Here is a 19118-nt window from a genome sequence, read left to right on the forward strand (position 1 = left end):
AATCTCAGAGTCATTTCATCAGGTCGCGGGTCATCGATCGTTTTGCATGAAAAATTGAACGTTCTCGCATGAACATTAATTCACTCTAACTATTGTTTATATCTCTTCCCGCAGTGAATAAACACGTTTTAAGCCCTCGAAGTGAGCATTTGGGTCCTTTATAGTCACTTTTAACCATAAGCCAAATCTTGAGTTTTGGCTCCCTAGAAGATAACGATGCTCATTTTATCTCCAAAAGTGATGATCCACCTCTGAGAGTCAAAATTAGTTGAAAGATGAACTTTTTCAAAACGGAACATTTTGGTCATCTCAGAGTCATTTCATCAGGTCGCGGGTCATCGATCGTTTTGCATGAAAAATTGAACGTTCTCGCATGAACATTAATTCACTCTAAATATCGTTTATATCTCTTTCCGCAGTGAATAAACACGTTTTAAGCCCTCAAAGTGAGCATTTGGGTTCTTTTGAATCACTTTTAACCATAAGCCAAATCTTGAGTTTTGGCTCCCTAGAAGCATGAAAATGACGATAACGATGCTCATTTTATCTCCAAAAGTGATGATCCACCTCTGAGAGTCAAAATTAGTTGAAAGATGAAAATTTTCAAAACGGAACATTTTGGTCATCTCAGAGCAATTTCATCAGGTCGCGGGTCATCGATCGTTTTGAATGAAAAATTGAACGTTCTCGCATGAACAATAATTTACTCTAAATGTTGTTTATATCTCTTCCTGCAGTGAATAAACACGTTTTAATCCCTCGAAGTGAGCATTTGGGTCCTTTTAAGTCACTTTTACCCATAAGCCAAATCTTGAGTTTTGGCTCCCTAGAAGCATGAAAATGACTATAACGATGCTCATTTTATCTCCAAAAGTGATGATCCACCTCTGAGAGTCAAAATTAGTTGAAAGATGAAAAATTTCAAAACGGAACATTTTGGTCATCTCAGAGTCATTTCATCAGGTCGCGGGTCATCGATCGTTTTGCATGAAAAATTGAACGTTCTCGCATGAACATTAATTCACTCTAACTATTGTTTATATCTCTTCCCGCAGTGAATAAACACGTTTTAAGCCCTCGAAGTGAGCATTTTGGGCCTTTTCAGTCACTTTTAACCATGAGCCAAATCTTGAGTTTTGGCTCCCTAGAAGCATGAAAATGGCGATAACGATGCTCATTTTATCTCCAAAAGTGATGATCCACCTCTGAGAGTCAAAATTAGTTGAAAGATGAACTTTTTCAAAACGGACCATTTTGGTCATCTCAGAGCAATTTCATCAGGTCGCGGGTCATCGATCGTTTTGCATGAAAAATTGAACGTTCTCGCATGAACATTAATTCACTCTAAATATTGTTTATATCTCTTTCCGCAGTGAATAAACACGTTTTAAGCCCTCAAAGTGAGCATTTGGGTCCTTTTAAGTCACTTTTAACCATAAGCCAAATCTTGAGTTTTGGCTCCCTAGAAGCATGAAAATTACGATAACGATGCTCATTTTATCTCCAATAGTGATGATCCACCTCTGAGAGTCAAAATTAGTTGAAAGATGAACATTTTCAAAACGGACCATTTTGGTCATCTCAGAGCAATTTCATCAGGTCGCGGGTCATCGATTGTTTTGCATGAAAAATTGAACGTTCTCGCATGAACATTAATTCACTCTAACTATTGTTTATATCTCTTCTGGCAGTGAATAAACACGTTTTAAGCCCTCGAAGTGAGCATTTTGGGCCTTTTAAGTCACTTTTAACCATGAGCCAAATCTTGAGTTTTGGCTCCCTAGAAGCATGAAAATGATGATAACGATGCTCATTTTATCTCCAAAAGTGATGATCAACCTCTGAGAGTCAAAATTAGTTGAAAGATGAAAATTTTCAAAACGGACCATTTTGGTCATCTCAGAGCAATTTCATCAGGTCGCGGGTCATCGATCGTTTTGCATGAAAAATTGAACGTTCTCGCATGAAAAATAATTTACTCTAAATGTTTATATCTCTTCCTGCAGTGAATAAACACGTTTTAATCCCTCGAAGTGAGCATTTGGGTCCTTTTAAGTCACCTTTACCCATAAGCCAAATCTTGAGTTTTGGCTCCCTAGAAGCATGAAAATGACTATAACGATGCTCATTTTATCTCCAAAAGTGATGATCCACCTCTGAGAGTCAAAATTAGTTGAAAGATGAAAATTTTCAAAACGGAACATTTTGGTCATCTCAGAGTCATTTCATCAGGTCGCGGGTCATCGATCGTTTTGCATGAAAAATTGAACGTTCTCGCATGAACATTAATTCACTCTAACTATTGTTTATATCTCTTCCCGCAGTGAATAAACACGTTTTAAGCCCTCGAAGTGAGCATTTTGGGCCTTTTCAGTCACTTTTAACCATGAGCCAAATCTTGAGTTTTGGCTCCCTAGAAGCATGAAAATGGTGATAACGATGCTCATTTTATCTCCAAAAGTGATGATCCACCTCTGAGAGTCAAAATTAGTTGAAAGATGAACTTTTTCAAAACGGACCATTTTGGTCATCTCAGAGCAATTTCATCAGGTCGCGGGTCATCGATCGTTTTGCATGAAAAATTGAACGTTCTCGCATGAACATTAATTCACTCTAAATATTGTTTATATCTCTTTCCGCAGTGAATAAACACGTTTTAAGCCCTCAAAGTGAGCATTTGGGTCCTTTTAAGTCACTTTTAACCATAAGCCAAATCTTGAGTTTTGGCTCCCTAGAAGCATGAAAATGACGATAACGATGCTCATTTTATCTCCAATAGTGATGATCCACCTCTGAGAGTCAAAATTAGTTGAAAGATGAACATTTTCAAAACGGACCATTTTGGTCATCTCAGAGCAATTTCATCAGGTCGCGGGTCATCGATTGTTTTGCATGAAAAATTGAACGTTCTCGCATGAACATTAATTCACTCTAACTATTGTTTATATCTCTTCCGGCAGTGAATAAACACGTTTTAAGCCCTCGAAGTGAGCATTTTGGGCCTTTTAAGTCACTTTTAACCATGAGCCAAATCTTGAGTTTTGGCTCCCTAGAAGCATGAAAATGACGATAACGATGCTCATTTTATCTCCAAAAGTGATGATCCACCTCTGAGAGTCAAAATTAGTTGAAAGATGAACATTTTCAAAACGGACCATTTTGGTCATCTCAGAGCAATTTCATCAGGTCGCGGGTCATCGATCGTTTTGAATGAAAAATTGAACGTTCTCGCATGAACATTAATTCACTCTAACTATTGTTTATATCTCTCCCCGCAGTGAATAAACACATTTTAAGCCCTCAAAGTGAGCATTTGGGTCCTTTATAGTCACTTTTAACCATAAGCCAAATCTTGAGTTTTGGCTCCCTAGAAGCATGAAAATGACGATAACGATGCTCATTTTATCTCCAAAAGTGATGATCCACCTCTGAGAGTCAAAATTAGTTGAAAGATGAAAATTTTCAAGACGGAACATTTTTGTCATCTCAGAGTCATTTCATCAGGTCGCGGGTCATCGATCGTTTTGCATGACAAATTGAACGTTCTCGCATGAACATTAATTCACTCTAAATATTGTTTATATCTCTTTCCGCAGTGAATAAACATGTTTTAAGCCCTCAAAGTGAGCATTTGGGTCCTTTTAAGTCACTTTTAACCATAAGCCAAATCTTGAGTTTTGGCTCCCTAGAAGCATGAAAATGACGATAACGATGCTCATTTTATCTCCAAAAGTGATGATCCACCTCTGAGAGTCAAAATTAGTTGAAAGATGAAAATTTTCAAAACGGACCATTTTGGTCATCTCAGAGTAATTTCATCAGGTCGCGGGTCATCGATCGTTTTGCATGAAAAAATGAACGTTCTTGCATGAACAATAATTTACTCTAAATGTTGTTTATATCTCTTCCCGCAGTGAATAAACACGCTTTAAGCCCTCGAAGTGAGCATTTTGGGCCTTTTAAGTCACTTTTAACCATGAGCCAAATCTTGAGTTTTGGCTCCCTAGAAGCATGAAAATGACGATAACGATGCTCATTTTATCTCCAAAAGTGATGATCCACCTCTGAGAGTCAAAATTAGTTGAAAGATGAACATTTTCAAAACGTAACATTTTGGTCATCTCAGAGCAATTTCATCAGGTCACGGGTCATCGATCGTTTTGAATGAAAAATTGAACGTTCTCGCATGAACAATAATTTACTCTAAATGTTGTTTATATCTCTTCCCGCAGTGAATAAACACGCTTTAAGCCCTCGAAGTGAGCATTTGGGTCCTTTTAAGTCACTTTTAACCATAAGCCAAATCTTGAGTTTTGGCTCCCTAGAAGCATGAAAATGACGATAACGATGCTCATTTTATCTCCAAAAGTGATGATCAACCTCTGAGAGTCAAAATTAGTTGAAAGATGAAAATTTTCAAAACGGACCATTTTGGTCATCTCAGAGCAATTTCATCAGGTCGCGGGTCATCGATCGTTTTGCATGAAAAATTGAACGTTCTCGCATGAACATTAATTCACTCTAACTATTGTTTATATCTCTTCCCGCAGTGAATAAACACGTTTTAAGCCCTCGAAGTGAGCATTTTGGGCCTTTTCAGTCACTTTTAACCATGAGCCAAATCTTGAGTTTTGGCTCCCTAGAAGCATGAAAATGGTGATAACGATGCTCATTTTATCTCCAAAAGTGATGATCCACCTCTGAGAGTCAAAATTAGTTGAAAGATGAACTTTTTCAAAACGGACCATTTTGGTCATTTCATCAGGTCGCGGGTCATCGATCGTTTTGCATGAAAAATTGAACGTTCTCGCATGAACATTAATTCACTCTAAATATTGTTTATATCTCTTTCCGCAGTGAATAAACACGTTTTAAGCCCTCAAAGTGAGCATTTGGGTCCTTTTAAGTCACTTTTAACCATAAGCCAAATCTTGAGTTTTGGCTCCCTAGAAGCATGAAAATGACGATAACGATGCTCATTTTATCTCCAAAAGTGATGATCCACCTCTGAGAGTCAAAATTAGTTGAAAGATGAAAATTTTCAAGACGGAACATTTTTGTCATCTCAGAGTCATTTCATCAGGTCGCGGGTCATCGATCGTTTTGCATGACAAATTGAACGTTCTCGCATGAACATTAATTCACTCTAAATATTGTTTATATCTCTTTCCGCAGTGAATAAACATGTTTTAAGCCCTCAAAGTGAGCATTTGGGTCCTTTTAAGTCACTTTTAACCATAAGCCAAATCTTGAGTTTTGGCTCCCTAGAAGCATGAAAATGACGATAACGATGCTCATTTTATCTCCAAAAGTGATGATCCACCTCTGAGAGTCAAAATTAGTTGAAAGATGAAAATTTTCAAAACGGACCATTTTGGTCATCTCAGAGTAATTTCATCAGGTCGCGGGTCATCGATCGTTTTGCATGAAAAAATGAACGTTCTTGCATGAACAATAATTTACTCTAAATGTTGTTTATATCTCTTCCCGCAGTGAATAAACACGTTTTAAGCCCTCCAAGTGAGCATTTGGGTCCTTTTAAGTCACTTTTAACCATAAGCCAAATCTTGAGTTTTGGCTCCCTAGAAGCATGAAAATGACGATAACGATGCTCATTTTATCTCCAAAAGTGATGATCCACCTCTGAGAGTCAAAATTAGTTGAAAGATGAAAATTTTCAAAACGGAACATTTTGGTAATCTCAGAGTCATTTCATCAGGTCGCGGGTCATCGATCATTTTGCATGAAAAATTGAACGTTCTCGCATGAACATTAATTCACTCTAACTATTGTTTATATCTCTTCCCGCAGTGAATAAACACGTTTTAAGCCCTCGAAGTGAGCATTTGGGTCCTTTATAGTCACTTTTAACCGTAAGCCAAATCTTGAGTTTTGGCTCCCTAGAAGATAACGATGCTCATTTTATCTCCAAAAGTGATGATCAACCTCTGAGAGTCAAAATTAGTTGAAAGATGAAAATTTTCAAAACGGACCATTTTGGTCATCTCAGAGTAATTTCATCAGGTCGCGGGTCATCGATCGTTTTGCATGAAAAATTGAACGTTCTCGCATGAACATTAATTCACTCTAACTATTGTTTATATCTCTTCCCGCAGTGAATAAACACGTTTTAAGCCCTCGAAGTGAGCATTTGGGTCCTTTATAGTCACTTTTAACCATAAGCCAAATCTTGAGTTTTGGCTCCCTAGAAGATAACGATGCTCATTTTATCTCCAAAAGTGATGATCCACCTCTGAGAGTCAAAATTAGTTGAAAGATGAACTTTTTCAAAACGGAACATTTTGGTCATCTCAGAGTCATTTCATCAGGTCGCGGGTCATCGATCGTTTTGCATGAAAAATTGAAAGTTCTCGCATGAACATTAATTCACTCTAAATATCGTTTATATCTCTTTCCGCAGTGAATAAACACGTTTTAAGCCCTCAAAGTGAGCATTTGGGTCCTTTTAAGTCACTTTTAACCATAAGCCAAATCTTGAGTTTTGGCTCCCTAGAAGCATGAAAATGACGATAACGATGCTCATTTTATCTCCAAAAGTGATGATCAACCTCTGAGAGTCAAAATTAGTTGAAAGATGAACTTTTTCAAAACGGAACATTTTGGTCATCTCAGAGTCATTTCATCAGGTCGCGGGTCATCGATCGTTTTGCATGAAAAATTGAACGTTCTCGCATGAACAATAATTTACTCTAAATGTTGTTTATATCTCTTCCCGCAGTGAATAAACACGTTTTAAGCCCTCCAAGTGAGCATTTGGGTCCTTTTAAGTCACTTTTAACCATAAGCCAAATCTTGAGTTTTGGCTCCCTAGAAGCATGAAAATGACGATAACGATGCTCATTTTATCTCCAAAAGTGATGATCCACCTCTGAGAGTCATAATTAGTTGAAAGATGAAAATTTTCAAAACGGAACATTTTGGTAATCTCAGAGTCATTTCATCAGGTCGCGGGTCATCGATCGTTTTGCATGAAAAATTGAACGTTCTCGCATGAACATTAATTCACTCTAACTATTGTTTATATCTCTTCCCGCAGTGAATAAACACGTTTTAAGCCCTCGAAGTGAGCATTTGGGTCCTTTATAGTCACTTTTAACCATAAGCCAAATCTTGAGTTTTGGCTCCCTAGAAGATAACGATGCTCATTTTATCTCCAAAAGTGATGATCCACCTCTGAGAGTCAAAATTAGTTGAAAGATGAACTTTTTCAAAACGGAACATTTTGGTCATTTCAGAGTCATTTCATCAGGTCGCGGGTCATCGATCGTTTTGCATGAAAAATTGAACGTTCTCGCATGAACATTAATTCACTCTAAATATCGTTTATATCTCTTTCCGCAGTGAATAAACACGTTTTAAGCCCTCAAAGTGAGCATTTGGGTCCTTTTAAGTCACTTTTAACCATAAGCCAAATCTTGAGTTTTGGCTCCCTAGAAGCATGAAAATGACGATAACGATGCTCATTTTATCTCCAAAAGTGATGATCAACCTCTGAGAGTCAAAATTAGTTGAAAGATGAAAATTTTCAAAACGGAACATTTTGGTCATCTCAGAGTCATTTCATCAGGTCGCGGGTCATCGATCGTTTTGCATGAAAAATTGAACGTTCTCGCATGAACATTAATTCACTCTAAATATTGTTTATATCTCTTTCCGCAGTGAATAAACACGTTTTAAGCCTTCAGAGTGAGCATTTGGGTCCTTTTAAGTCACTTTTAACCATAAGCCAAATCTTGAGTTTTGGCTCCCTAGAAGCATGAAAATGACGATAACGATGCTCATTTTATCTCCAAAAGTGATGATCAACCTCTGAGAGTCAAAATTAGTTGAAAGATGAAAATTTTCAAAACGGACCATTTTGGTCATCTCAGAGCAATTTCATCAGGTCGCGGGTCATCGATCGTTTTGCATGAAAAATTGAACGTTCTCGCATGAACAATAATTTACTCTAAATGTTGTTTATATCTCTTCCTGCAGTGAATAAACACGTTTTAAGCCCTCGAAGTGAGCATTTGGGTCCTTTTAAGTCACTTTTAACCATAAGCCAAATCTTGAGTTTTGGCTCCCTAGAAGCATGAAAATGACTATAACGATGCTCATTTTATCTCCAAAAGTGATGATCCACCTCTGAGAGTGAAAATTAGTTGAAAGATGCAAATTTTCAAAACGGAACATTTTGGTCATCTCAGAGTCATTTCATCAGGTCGCGGGTCATCGATCGTTTTGCATGAAAAATTGAACGTTCTCGCATGAACATTAATTCACTCTAACTATTGTTTATATCTCTTCCCGCAGTGAATAAACACGTTTTAAGCCCTCGAAGTGAGCATTTTGGGCCTTTTAAGTCACTTTTAACCATGAGCCAAATCTTGAGTTTTGGCTCCCTAGAAGCATGAAAATGACGATAACGATGCTCATTTTATCTCCAAAAGTGATGATCCACCTCTGAGAGTCAAAATTAGTTGAAAGATGAACATTTTCAAAACGTAACATTTTGGTCATCTCAGAGCAATTTCATCAGGTCGCGGGTCATCGATCGTTTTGATCGAAAAATTGAACGTTCTCGCATGAACAATAATTTACTCTAAATGTTGTTTATATCTCTTCCCGCAGTGAATAAACACGCTTTAAGCCCTCGAAGTGAGCATTTGGGTCCTTTTAAGTCACTTTTAACCATAAGCCAAATCTTGAGTTTTGGCTCCCTAGAAGCATGAAAATGACGATAACGATGCTCATTTTATCTCCAATAGTGATGATCCACCTCTGAGAGTCAAAATTAGTTGAAAGATGAAAATTTTCAAAACGGAACATTTTGGTCATCTCAGAGTCATTTCATCAGGTCGTGGGTCATCGATCGTTTTGCATGAAAAATTGAACGTTCTCGCATGAACATTAATTCACTCTAATTATTGTTTATATCTCTTCCCGCAGTGAATAAACACGTTTTAAGCCCTCGAAGTGAGCATTTTGGGCCTTTTCAGTCACTTTTAACCGTGAGCCAAATCTTGAGTTTTGGCTCCCTAGAAGCATGAAAATGGCGATAACGATGCTCATTTTATCTCCAAAAGTGATGATCCACCTCTGAGAGTCAAAATTAGTTGAAAGATGAACATTTTCAAAACGGACCATTTTGGTCATCTCAGAGCAATTTCATCAGGTCGCGGGTCATCGATCGTTTTGCATGAAAAATTGAACGTTCTCGCATGAACAATAATTTACTCTAAATGTTGTTTAGATCTCTTCCTGCAGTGAATAAACACGTTTTAATCCCTCGAAGTGAGCATTTGGGTCCTTTTAAGTCACTTTTACCCATAAGCCAAATCTTGAGTTTTGGCTCCCTAGAAGCATGAAAATGACTATAACGATGCTCATTTTATCTCCAAAAGTGATGATCCACCTCTGAGAGTCAAAATTAGTTGAAAGATGAAAAATTTCAAAACGGAACATTTTGGTCATCTCAGAGTCATTTCATCAGGTCGCGGGTCATCGATCGTTTTGCATGAAAAATTGAACGTTCTCGCATGAACATTAATTCACTCTAACTATTGTTTATATCTCTTCCCGCAGTGAATAAACACGTTTTAAGCCCTCGAAGTGAGCATTTTGGGCCTTTTCAGTCACTTTTAACCATGAGCCAAATCTTGAGTTTTGGCTCCCTAGAAGCATGAAAATGGCGATAACGATGCTCATTTTATCTCCAAAAGTGATGATCCACCTCTGAGAGTCAAAATTAGTTGAAAGATGAACTTTTTCAAAACGGACCATTTTGGTCATCTCAGAGCAATTTCATCAGGTCGCGGGTCATCGATCGTTTTGCATGAAAAATTGAACGTTCTCGCATGAACATTAATTCACTCTAAATATTGTTTATATCTCTTTCCGCAGTGAATAAACACGTTTTAAGCCCTCAAAGTGAGCATTTGGGTCCTTTTAAGTCACTTTTAACCATAAGCCAAATCTTGAGTTTTGGCTCCCTAGAAGCATGAAAATTACGATAACGATGCTCATTTTATCTCCAATAGTGATGATCCACCTCTGAGAGTCAAAATTAGTTGAAAGATGAACATTTTCAAAACGGACCATTTTGGTCATCTCAGAGCAATTTCATCAGGTCGCGGGTCATCGATTGTTTTGCATGAAAAATTGAACGTTCTCGCATGAACATTAATTCACTCTAACTATTGTTTATATCTCTTCCGGCAGTGAATAAACACGTTTTAAGCCCTCGAAGTGAGCATTTTGGGCCTTTTAAGTCACTTTTAACCATGAGCCAAATCTTGAGTTTTGGCTCCCTAGAAGCATGAAAATGACGATAACGATGCTCATTTTATCTCCAAAAGTGATGATCCACCTCTGAGAGTCAAAATTAGTTGAAAGATGAACATTTTCAAAACGTAACATTTTGGTCATCTCAGAGCAATTTCATCAGGTCGCGGGTCATCGATCGTTTTGAATGAAAATTTGAACGTTCTCGCATGAACAATAATTTACTCTAAATGTTGTTTATATCTCTTCCCGCAGTGAATAAACACGCTTTAAGCCCTCGAAGTGAGCATTTGGGTCCTTTTAAGTCACTTTTAACCATAAGCCAAATCTTGAGTTTTGGCTCCCTAGAAGCATGAAAATGACGATAACGATGCTCATTTTATCTCCAAAAGTGATGATCCACCTCTGAGAGTCAAAATTAGTTGAAAGATGGAAATTTTCAAAACGGACCATTTTGGTCATCTCAGAGTAATTTCATCAGGTCGCGGGTCATCGATCGTTTTGCATGAAAAATTGAACGTTCTCGCATGAACAATAATTTACTCTAAATGTTGTTTATATCTCTTCCCGCAGTGAATAAACACGTTTTAAGCCCTCCAAGTGAGCATTTGGGTCCTTTTAAGTCACTTTTAACCATAAGCCAAATCTTGAGTTTTGGCTCCCTAGAAGCATGAAAATGACGATAACGATGCTCATTTTATCTCCAAAAGTGATGATCAACCTCTGAGAGTCAAAATTAGTTGAAAGATGAAAATTTTCAAAACGGACCATTTTGGTCATCTCAGAGCAATTTCATCAGGTCGCGGGTCATCGATCGTTTTGCATGAAAAATTGAACGTTCTCGCATGAACAATAATTTACTCTAAATGTTGTTTAGATCTCTTCCTGCAGTGAATAAACACGTTTTAATCCCTCGAAGTGAGCATTTGGGTCCTTTTAAGTCCCTTTTACCCATAAGCCAAATCTTGAGTTTTGGCTCCCTAGAAGCATGAAAATGACTATAACGATGCTCATTTTATCTCCAAAAGTGATGATCCACCTCTGAGAGTCAAAATTAGTTGAAAGATGAAAAATTTCAAAACGGAACATTTTGGTCATCTCAGAGTCATTTCATCAGGTCGCGGGTCATCGATCGTTTTGCATGAAAAATTGAACGTTCTCGCATGAACATTAATTCACTCTAACTATTGTTTATATCTCTTCCCGCAGTGAATAAACACGTTTTAAGCCCTCGAAGTGAGCATTTGGGTCCTTTATAGTCACTTTTAACCATAAGCCAAATCTTGAGTTTTGGCTCCCTAGAAGCATGAAAATGACGATAACGATGCTCATTTTATCTCCAAAAGTGATGATCAACCTCTGAGAGTCAAAATTAGTTGAAAGATGAAAATTTTCAAAACGGAACATTTTGGTCATCTCAGAGTCATTTCATCAGGTCGCGGGTCATCGATCGTTTTGCATGAAAAATTGAACATTCTCGCATGATCATTAATTCACTCTAACTATTGTTTATATCTCTTCCCGCAGTGAATAACACGTTTTAAGCCCTCGAAGTGAGCATTTGGGTCCTTTATAGTCACTTTTAACCATAAGCCAAATCTTGAGTTTTGGCTCCCTAGAAGCATGAAAATGACGATAACGATGCTCATTTTATCTCCAAAAGTGATGATCCACCTCTGAGAGTCAAAATTAGTTGAAAGATGAAAATTTTCAAGACGGAACATTTTGGTCATCTCAGAGTCATTTCATCAGGTCGCGGGTCATCGATCGTTTTGCATGAAAAATTGAACGATCTCGCATGAACATTAATTCACTCTAAATGTTGTTTATATCTCTTCCCGCAGTGAATAAACACGTTTTAAGCCCTCCAAGTGAGCATTTGGGTCCTTTTAAGTCACTTTTAACCATAAGCCAAATCTTGAGTTTTGGCTCCCTAGAAGCATGAAAATGACGATAACGATGCTAATTTTATCTTCAAAAGTGATGATCCACCTCTGAGAGTCAAAATTAGTTGAAAGATGAAAATTTTCAAAACGGAACATTTTGGTAATCTCAGAGTCATTTCATCAGGTCGCGGGTCATCGATCGTTTTGCATGAAAAATTGAACGTTCTCGCATGAACATTAATTCACTCTAACTATTGTTTATATCTCTTCCCGCAGTGAATAAACACGTTTTAAGCCCTCGAAGTGAGCATTTGGGTCCTTTATAGTCACTTTTAACCATAAGCCAAATCTTGAGTTTTGGCTCCCTAGAAGCATGAAAATGACGATAACGATGCTCATTTTATCTCCAAAAGTGATGATCAACCTCTGAGAGTCAAAATTAGTTGAAAGATGAAAATTTTCAAAACGGAACATTTTGGTCATCTCAGAGTCATTTCATCAGGTCGCGGGTCATCGATCGTTTTGCATGAAAAATTGAACGTTCTCGCATGAACATTAATTCACTCTAACTATTGTTTATATCTCTTCCCGCAGTGAATAAACACGTTTTAAGCCCTCGAAGTGAGCATTTGGGTCCTTTATAGTCACTTTTAACCATAAGCCAAATCTTGAGTTTTGGCTCCCTAGAAGATAACGATGCTCATTTTATCTCCAAAAGTGATGATCCACCTCTGAGAGTCAAAATTAGTTGAAAGATGAACTTTTTCAAAACGGAACATTTTGGTCATCTCAGAGTCATTTCATCAGGTCGCGGGTCATCGATCGTTTTGCATGAAAAATTGAACGTTCTCGCATGAACATTAATTCACTCTAACTATTGTTTATATCTCTTCCCGCAGTGAATAAACACGTTTTAAGCCCTCGAAGTGAGCATTTTGGGCCTTTTCAGTCACTTTTAACCATGAGCCAAATCTTGAGTTTTGGCTCCCTAGAAGCATGAAAATGGCGATAACGATGCTCATTTTATATCCAAAAGTGATGATCCACCTCTGAGAGTCAAAATTAGTTGAAAGATGAACTTTTTCAAAACGGACCATTTTGGTCATCTCAGAGCAATTTCATCAGGTCGCGGGTCATCGATCGTTTTGCATGAAAAATTGAACGTTCTCGCATGAACATTAATTCACTCTAAATATTGTTTATATCTCTTTCTGCAGTGAATAAACACGTTTTAAGCCCTCAAAGTGAGCATTTGGGTCCTTTTAAGTCACTTTTAACCATAAGCCAAATCTTGAGTTTTGGCTCCCTAGAAGCATGAAAATGACGATAACGATGCTCATTTTATCTCCAAAAGTGATGATCAACCTCTGAGAGTCAAAATTAGTTGAAAGATGAAAATTTTCAAAACGGACCATTTTGGTCATCTCAGAGCAATTTCATCAGGTCGCGGGTCATCGATCGTTTTGCATGAAAAATTGAACGTTCTCGCATGAACAATAATTTACTCTAAATGTTGTTTAGATCTCTTCCTGCAGTGAATAAACACGTTTTAATCCCTCGAAGTGAGCATTTGGGTCCTTTTAAGTCCCTTTTACCCATAAGCCAAATCTTGAGTTTTGGCTCCCTAGAAGCATGAAAATGACTATAACGATGCTCATTTTATCTCCAAAAGTGATGATCCACCTCTGAGAGTCAAAATTAGTTGAAAGATGAAAAATTTCAAAACGGAACATTTTGGTCATCTCAGAGTCATTTCATCAGGTCGCGGGTCATCGATCGTTTTGCATGAAAAATTGAACGTTCTCGCATGAACATTAATTCACTCTAACTATTGTTTATATCTCTTCCCGCAGTGAATAAACACGTTTTAAGCCCTCGAAGTGAGCATTTTGGGCCTTTTCAGTCACTTTTAACCATGAGCCAAATCTTGAGTTTTGGCTCCCTAGAAGCATGAAAATGGCGATAACGATGCTCATTTTATCTCCAAAAGTGATGATCCACCTCTGAGAGTCAAAATTAGTTGAAAGATGAACTTTTTCAAAACGGACCATTTTGGTCATCTCAGAGCAATTTCATCAGGTCGCGGGTCATCGATCGTTTTGCATGAAAAATTGAACGTTCTCGCATGAACATTAATTCACTCTAAATATTGTTTATATCTCTTTCCGCAGTGAATAAACACGTTTTAAGCCCTCAAAGTGAGCATTTGGGTCCTTTTAAGTCACTTTTAACCATAAGCCAAATCTTGAGTTTTGGCTCCCTAGAAGCATGAAAATTACGATAACGATGCTCATTTTATCTCCAATAGTGATGATCCACCTCTGAGAGTCAAAATTAGTTGAAAGATGAACATTTTCAAAACGGACCATTTTGGTCATCTCAGAGCAATTTCATCAGGTCGCGGGTCATCGATTGTTTTGCATGAAAAATTGAACGTTCTCGCATGAACATTAATTCACTCTAAATATTGTTTATATCTCTTTCCGCAGTGAATAAACACGTTTTAAGCCCTCAAAGTGAGCATTTGGGTCCTTTTAAGTCACTTTTAACCATAAGCCAAATCTTGAGTTTTGGCTCCCTAGAAGCATGAAAATTACGATAACGATGCTCATTTTATCTCCAATAGTGATGATCCACCTCTGAGAGTCAAAATTAGTTGAAAGATGAACATTTTCAAAACGGACCATTTTGGTCATCTCAGAGCAATTTCATCAGGTCGCGGGTCATCGATTGTTTTGCATGAAAAATTGAACGTTCTCGCATGAACATTAATTCACTCTAACTATTGTTTATATCTCTTCTGGCAGTGAATAAACACGTTTTAAGCCCTCGAAGTGAGCATTTTGGGCCTTTTAAGTCACTTTTAACCATGAGCCAAATCTTGAGTTTTGGCTCCCTAGAAGCATGAAAATGACGATAACGATGCTCATTTTATCTCCAAAAGTGATGATCCACCTCTGAGAGTCAAAATTAGTTGAAAGATGAACATTTTCAAAACGTAACATTTTGGTCATCTCAGAGCAATTTCATCAGGTCACGGGTCATCGATCGTTTTGAATGAAAAATTGAACGTTCTCGCATGAACAATAATTTACTCTAAATGTTGTTTATATCTCTTCCCGCAGTGAATAAACACGCTTTAAGCCCTCGAAGTGAGCATTTGGGTCCTTTTAAGTCACTTTTAACCATAAGCCAAATCTTGAGTTTTGGCTCCCTAGAAGCATGAAAATGACGATAACGATGCTCATTTTATCTCCAAAAGTGATGATCCACCTCTGAGAGTCAAAATTAGTTGAAAGATGAAAATTTTCAAAACGGAACATTTTGGTAATCTCAAGAGTCATTTCATCAGGTCGCGGGTCATCGATCGTTTTGCATGAAAAATTGAACGTTCTCGCATGAACATTAATTCACTCTAAATATTGTTTATATCTCTTTCCGCAGTGAATAAACACGTTTTAAGCCCTCAAAGTGAGCATTTGGGTCCTTTTAAGTCACTTTTAACCATAAGCCAAATCTTGAGTTTTGGCTCCCTAGAAGCATGAAAATTACGATAACGATGCTCGTTTTATCTCCAATAGTGATGATCCACCTCTGAGAGTCAAAATTAGTTGAAAGATGAAAATTTTCAAAACGGACCATTTTGGTCATCTCAGAGTAATTTCATCAGGTCGCGGGTCATCGATCGTTTTGCATGAAAAATTGAATGTTCTCGCATGAACAATAATTTACTCTAAATGTTGTTTATATCTCTTCCCGCAGTGAATAAACACGTTTTAAGCCCTCCAAGTGAGCATTTGGGTCCTTTTAAGTCACTTTTAACCATAAGCCAAATCTTGAGTTTTGGCTCCCTAGAAGCATGAAAATGACGATAACGATGCTCATTTTATCTCCAAAAGTGATGATCCACCTCTGAGAGTCAAAATTAGTTGAAAGATGAAAATTTTCAAAACGGAACATTTTGGTCATCTCAGAGTCATTTCATCAGGTCGCGGGTCATTGATCGTTTTGCATGAAAAATTGAACGTTCTCGCATGAACATTAATTCACTCTAACTATTGTTTATATCTCTTCCCGCAGTGAATAACACGTTTTAAGCCCTCGAAGTGAGCATTTGGGTCCTTTATAGTCACTTTTAACCATAAGCCAAATCTTGAGTTTTGGCTCCCTAGAAGCATGAAAATGACGATAACGATGCTCATTTTATCTCCAAAAGTGATGATCCACCTCTGAGAGTCAAAATTAGTTGAAAGATGAAAATTTTCAAGACGGAACATTTTGGTCATCTCAGAGTCATTTCATCAGGTCGCGGGTCATCGATCGTTTAGCATGAAAAATTGAACGTTCTCGCATGAACATTAATTCACTCTAAATATTGTTTATATCTCTTTCCGCAGTGAATAAACACGTTTTAAGCCCTCAAAGTGAGCATTTGGGTCCTTTTAAGTCACTTTTAACCATACGCCAAATCTTGAGTTTTGGCGCCCTAGAAGCATGAAAATGACGATAACGATGCTCATTTTATCTCCAAAAGTGATGATCCACCTCTGAGAGTCAAAATTAGTTGACAGATGAAAATTTTCAAAACGGAACATTTTGGTAATCTCAGAGTCATTTCATCAGGTCGCGGGTCATCGATCGTTTTGCATGAAAAATTGAACGTTCTCGCATGAACATTAATTCACTCTAACTATTGTTTATATCTCTTCCCGCAGTGAATAACACGTTTTAAGCCCTCGAAGTGAGCATTTGGGTCCTTTATAGTCACTTTTAACCATAAGCCAAATCTTGAGTTTTGGCTCCCTAGAAGCATGAAAATGACGATAACGATGCTCATTTTATCTCCAAAAGTGATGATCCACCTCTGAGAGTCAAAATTAGTTGAAAGATGAAAATTTTCAAGACGGAACATTTTGGTCATCTCAGAGTCATTTCATCAGGTCGCGGGTCATCGATCGTTTTGCATGAAAAATTGAACGATCTCGCATGAACATTAATTCACTCTAAATATTGTTTATATCTCTTTCCGCAGTGAATAAACACGTTTTAAGCCCTCAAAGTGAGCATTTGGGTCCTTTTAAGTCACTTTTAACCATAAGCCAAATCTTGAGTTTTGGCGCCCTAGAAGCATGAAAATGACGATAACGATGCTCATTTTATCTCCAAAAGTGATGATCAACCTCTGAGAGTCAAAATTAGTTGAAAGATGAAAATTTTCAAAACGGACCATTTTGGTCATCTCAGAGTAATTTCATCAGGTCGCGGGTCATCGATCGTTTTGCATGAAAAATTGAACGTTCTCGCATGAACAATAATTTACTCTAAATGTTGTTTATATCTCTTCCCGCAGTGAATAAACACGTTTTAAGCCCTCCAAGTGAGCATTTGGGTCCTTTTAAGTCACTTTTAACCATAAGCCAAATCTTGAGTTTTGGCTCCCTAGAAGCATGAAAATGACGATAACGATGCTCATTTTATCTTCAAAAGTGATGATCCACCTCTGAGAGTCAAAATTAGTTGAAAGATGAAAATTTTCAAAACGGAACATTTTGGTAATCTCAGAGTCATTTCATCAGGTCGCGGGTCATCGATCGTTTTGCATGAAAAATTGAACGTTCTCGCATGAACATTAATTCACTCTAACTATTGTTTATATCTCTTCCCGCAGTGAATAAACACGTTTTAAGCCCTCGAAGTGAGCATTTGGGTCCTTTATAGTCACTTTTAACCATAAGCCAAATCTTGAGTTTTGGCTCCCTAGAAGATAACGATGCTCATTTTATCTCCAAAAGTGATGATCCACCTCTGAGAGTCAAAATTAGTTGAAAGATGAACTTTTTCAAAACGGAACATTTTGGTCATCTCAGAGTCATTTCATCAGGTCGCGGGTCATCGATCGTTTTGCATGAAAAATTTGAACGTTCTCGCATGAACATTAATTCACTCTAACTATTGTTTATATCTCTTCCCGCAGTGAATAAACACGTTTTAAGCCCTCGAAGTGAGCATTTTGGGCCTTTTCAGTCACTTTTAACCATGAGCCAAATCTTGAGTTTTGGCTCCCTAGAAGCATGAAAATGGCGATAACGATGCTCATTTTATATCCAAAAGTGATGATCCACCTCTGAGAGTCAAAATTAGTTGAAAGATGAACTTTTTCAAAACGGACCATTTTGGTCATCTCAGAGCAATTTCATCAGGTCGCGGGTCATCGATCGTTTTGCATGAAAATTGAACGTTCTCGCATGAACATTAATTCACTCTAAATATTGTTTATATCTCTTTCTGCAGTGAATAAACACGTTTTAAGCCCTCAAAGTGAGCATTTGGGTCCTTTTAAGTCACTTTTAACCATAAGCCAAATCTTGAGTTTTGGCTCCCTAGAAGCATGAAAATGACGATAACGATGCTCATTTTATCTCCAAAAGTGATGATCAACCTCTGAGAGTCAAAATTAGTTGAAAGATGAAAATTTTCAAAACGGACCATTTTGGTCATCTCAGAGCAATTTCATCAGGTCGCGGGTCATCGATCGTTTTGCATGAAAAATTGAACGTTCTCGCATGAACAATAATTTACTCTAAATGTTGTTTAGATCTCTTCCTGCAGTGAAAAAACACGTTTTAATCCCTCGAAGTGAGCATTTGGGTCCTTTTAAGTCCCTTTTACCCATAAGCCAAATCTTGAGTTTTGGCTCCCTAGAAGCATGAAAATGACTATAACGATGCTCATTTTATCTCCAAAAGTGATGATCCACCTCTGAGAGTCAAAATTAGTTGAAAGATGAAAAATTTCAAAACGGAACATTTTGGTCATCTCAGAGTCATTTCATCAGGTCGCGGGTCATCGATCGTTTTGCATGAAAAATTGAACGTTCTCGCATGAACATTAATTCACTCTAACTATTGTTTATATCTCTTCCCGCAGTGAATAAACACGTTTTAA

This window comes from Lissotriton helveticus, chromosome 8 (genome assembly GCF_964261635.1).
Source record: "Lissotriton helveticus chromosome 8, aLisHel1.1, whole genome shotgun sequence".
NCBI classification, from domain to species: Eukaryota; Metazoa; Chordata; class Amphibia; order Caudata; family Salamandridae; genus Lissotriton; species Lissotriton helveticus.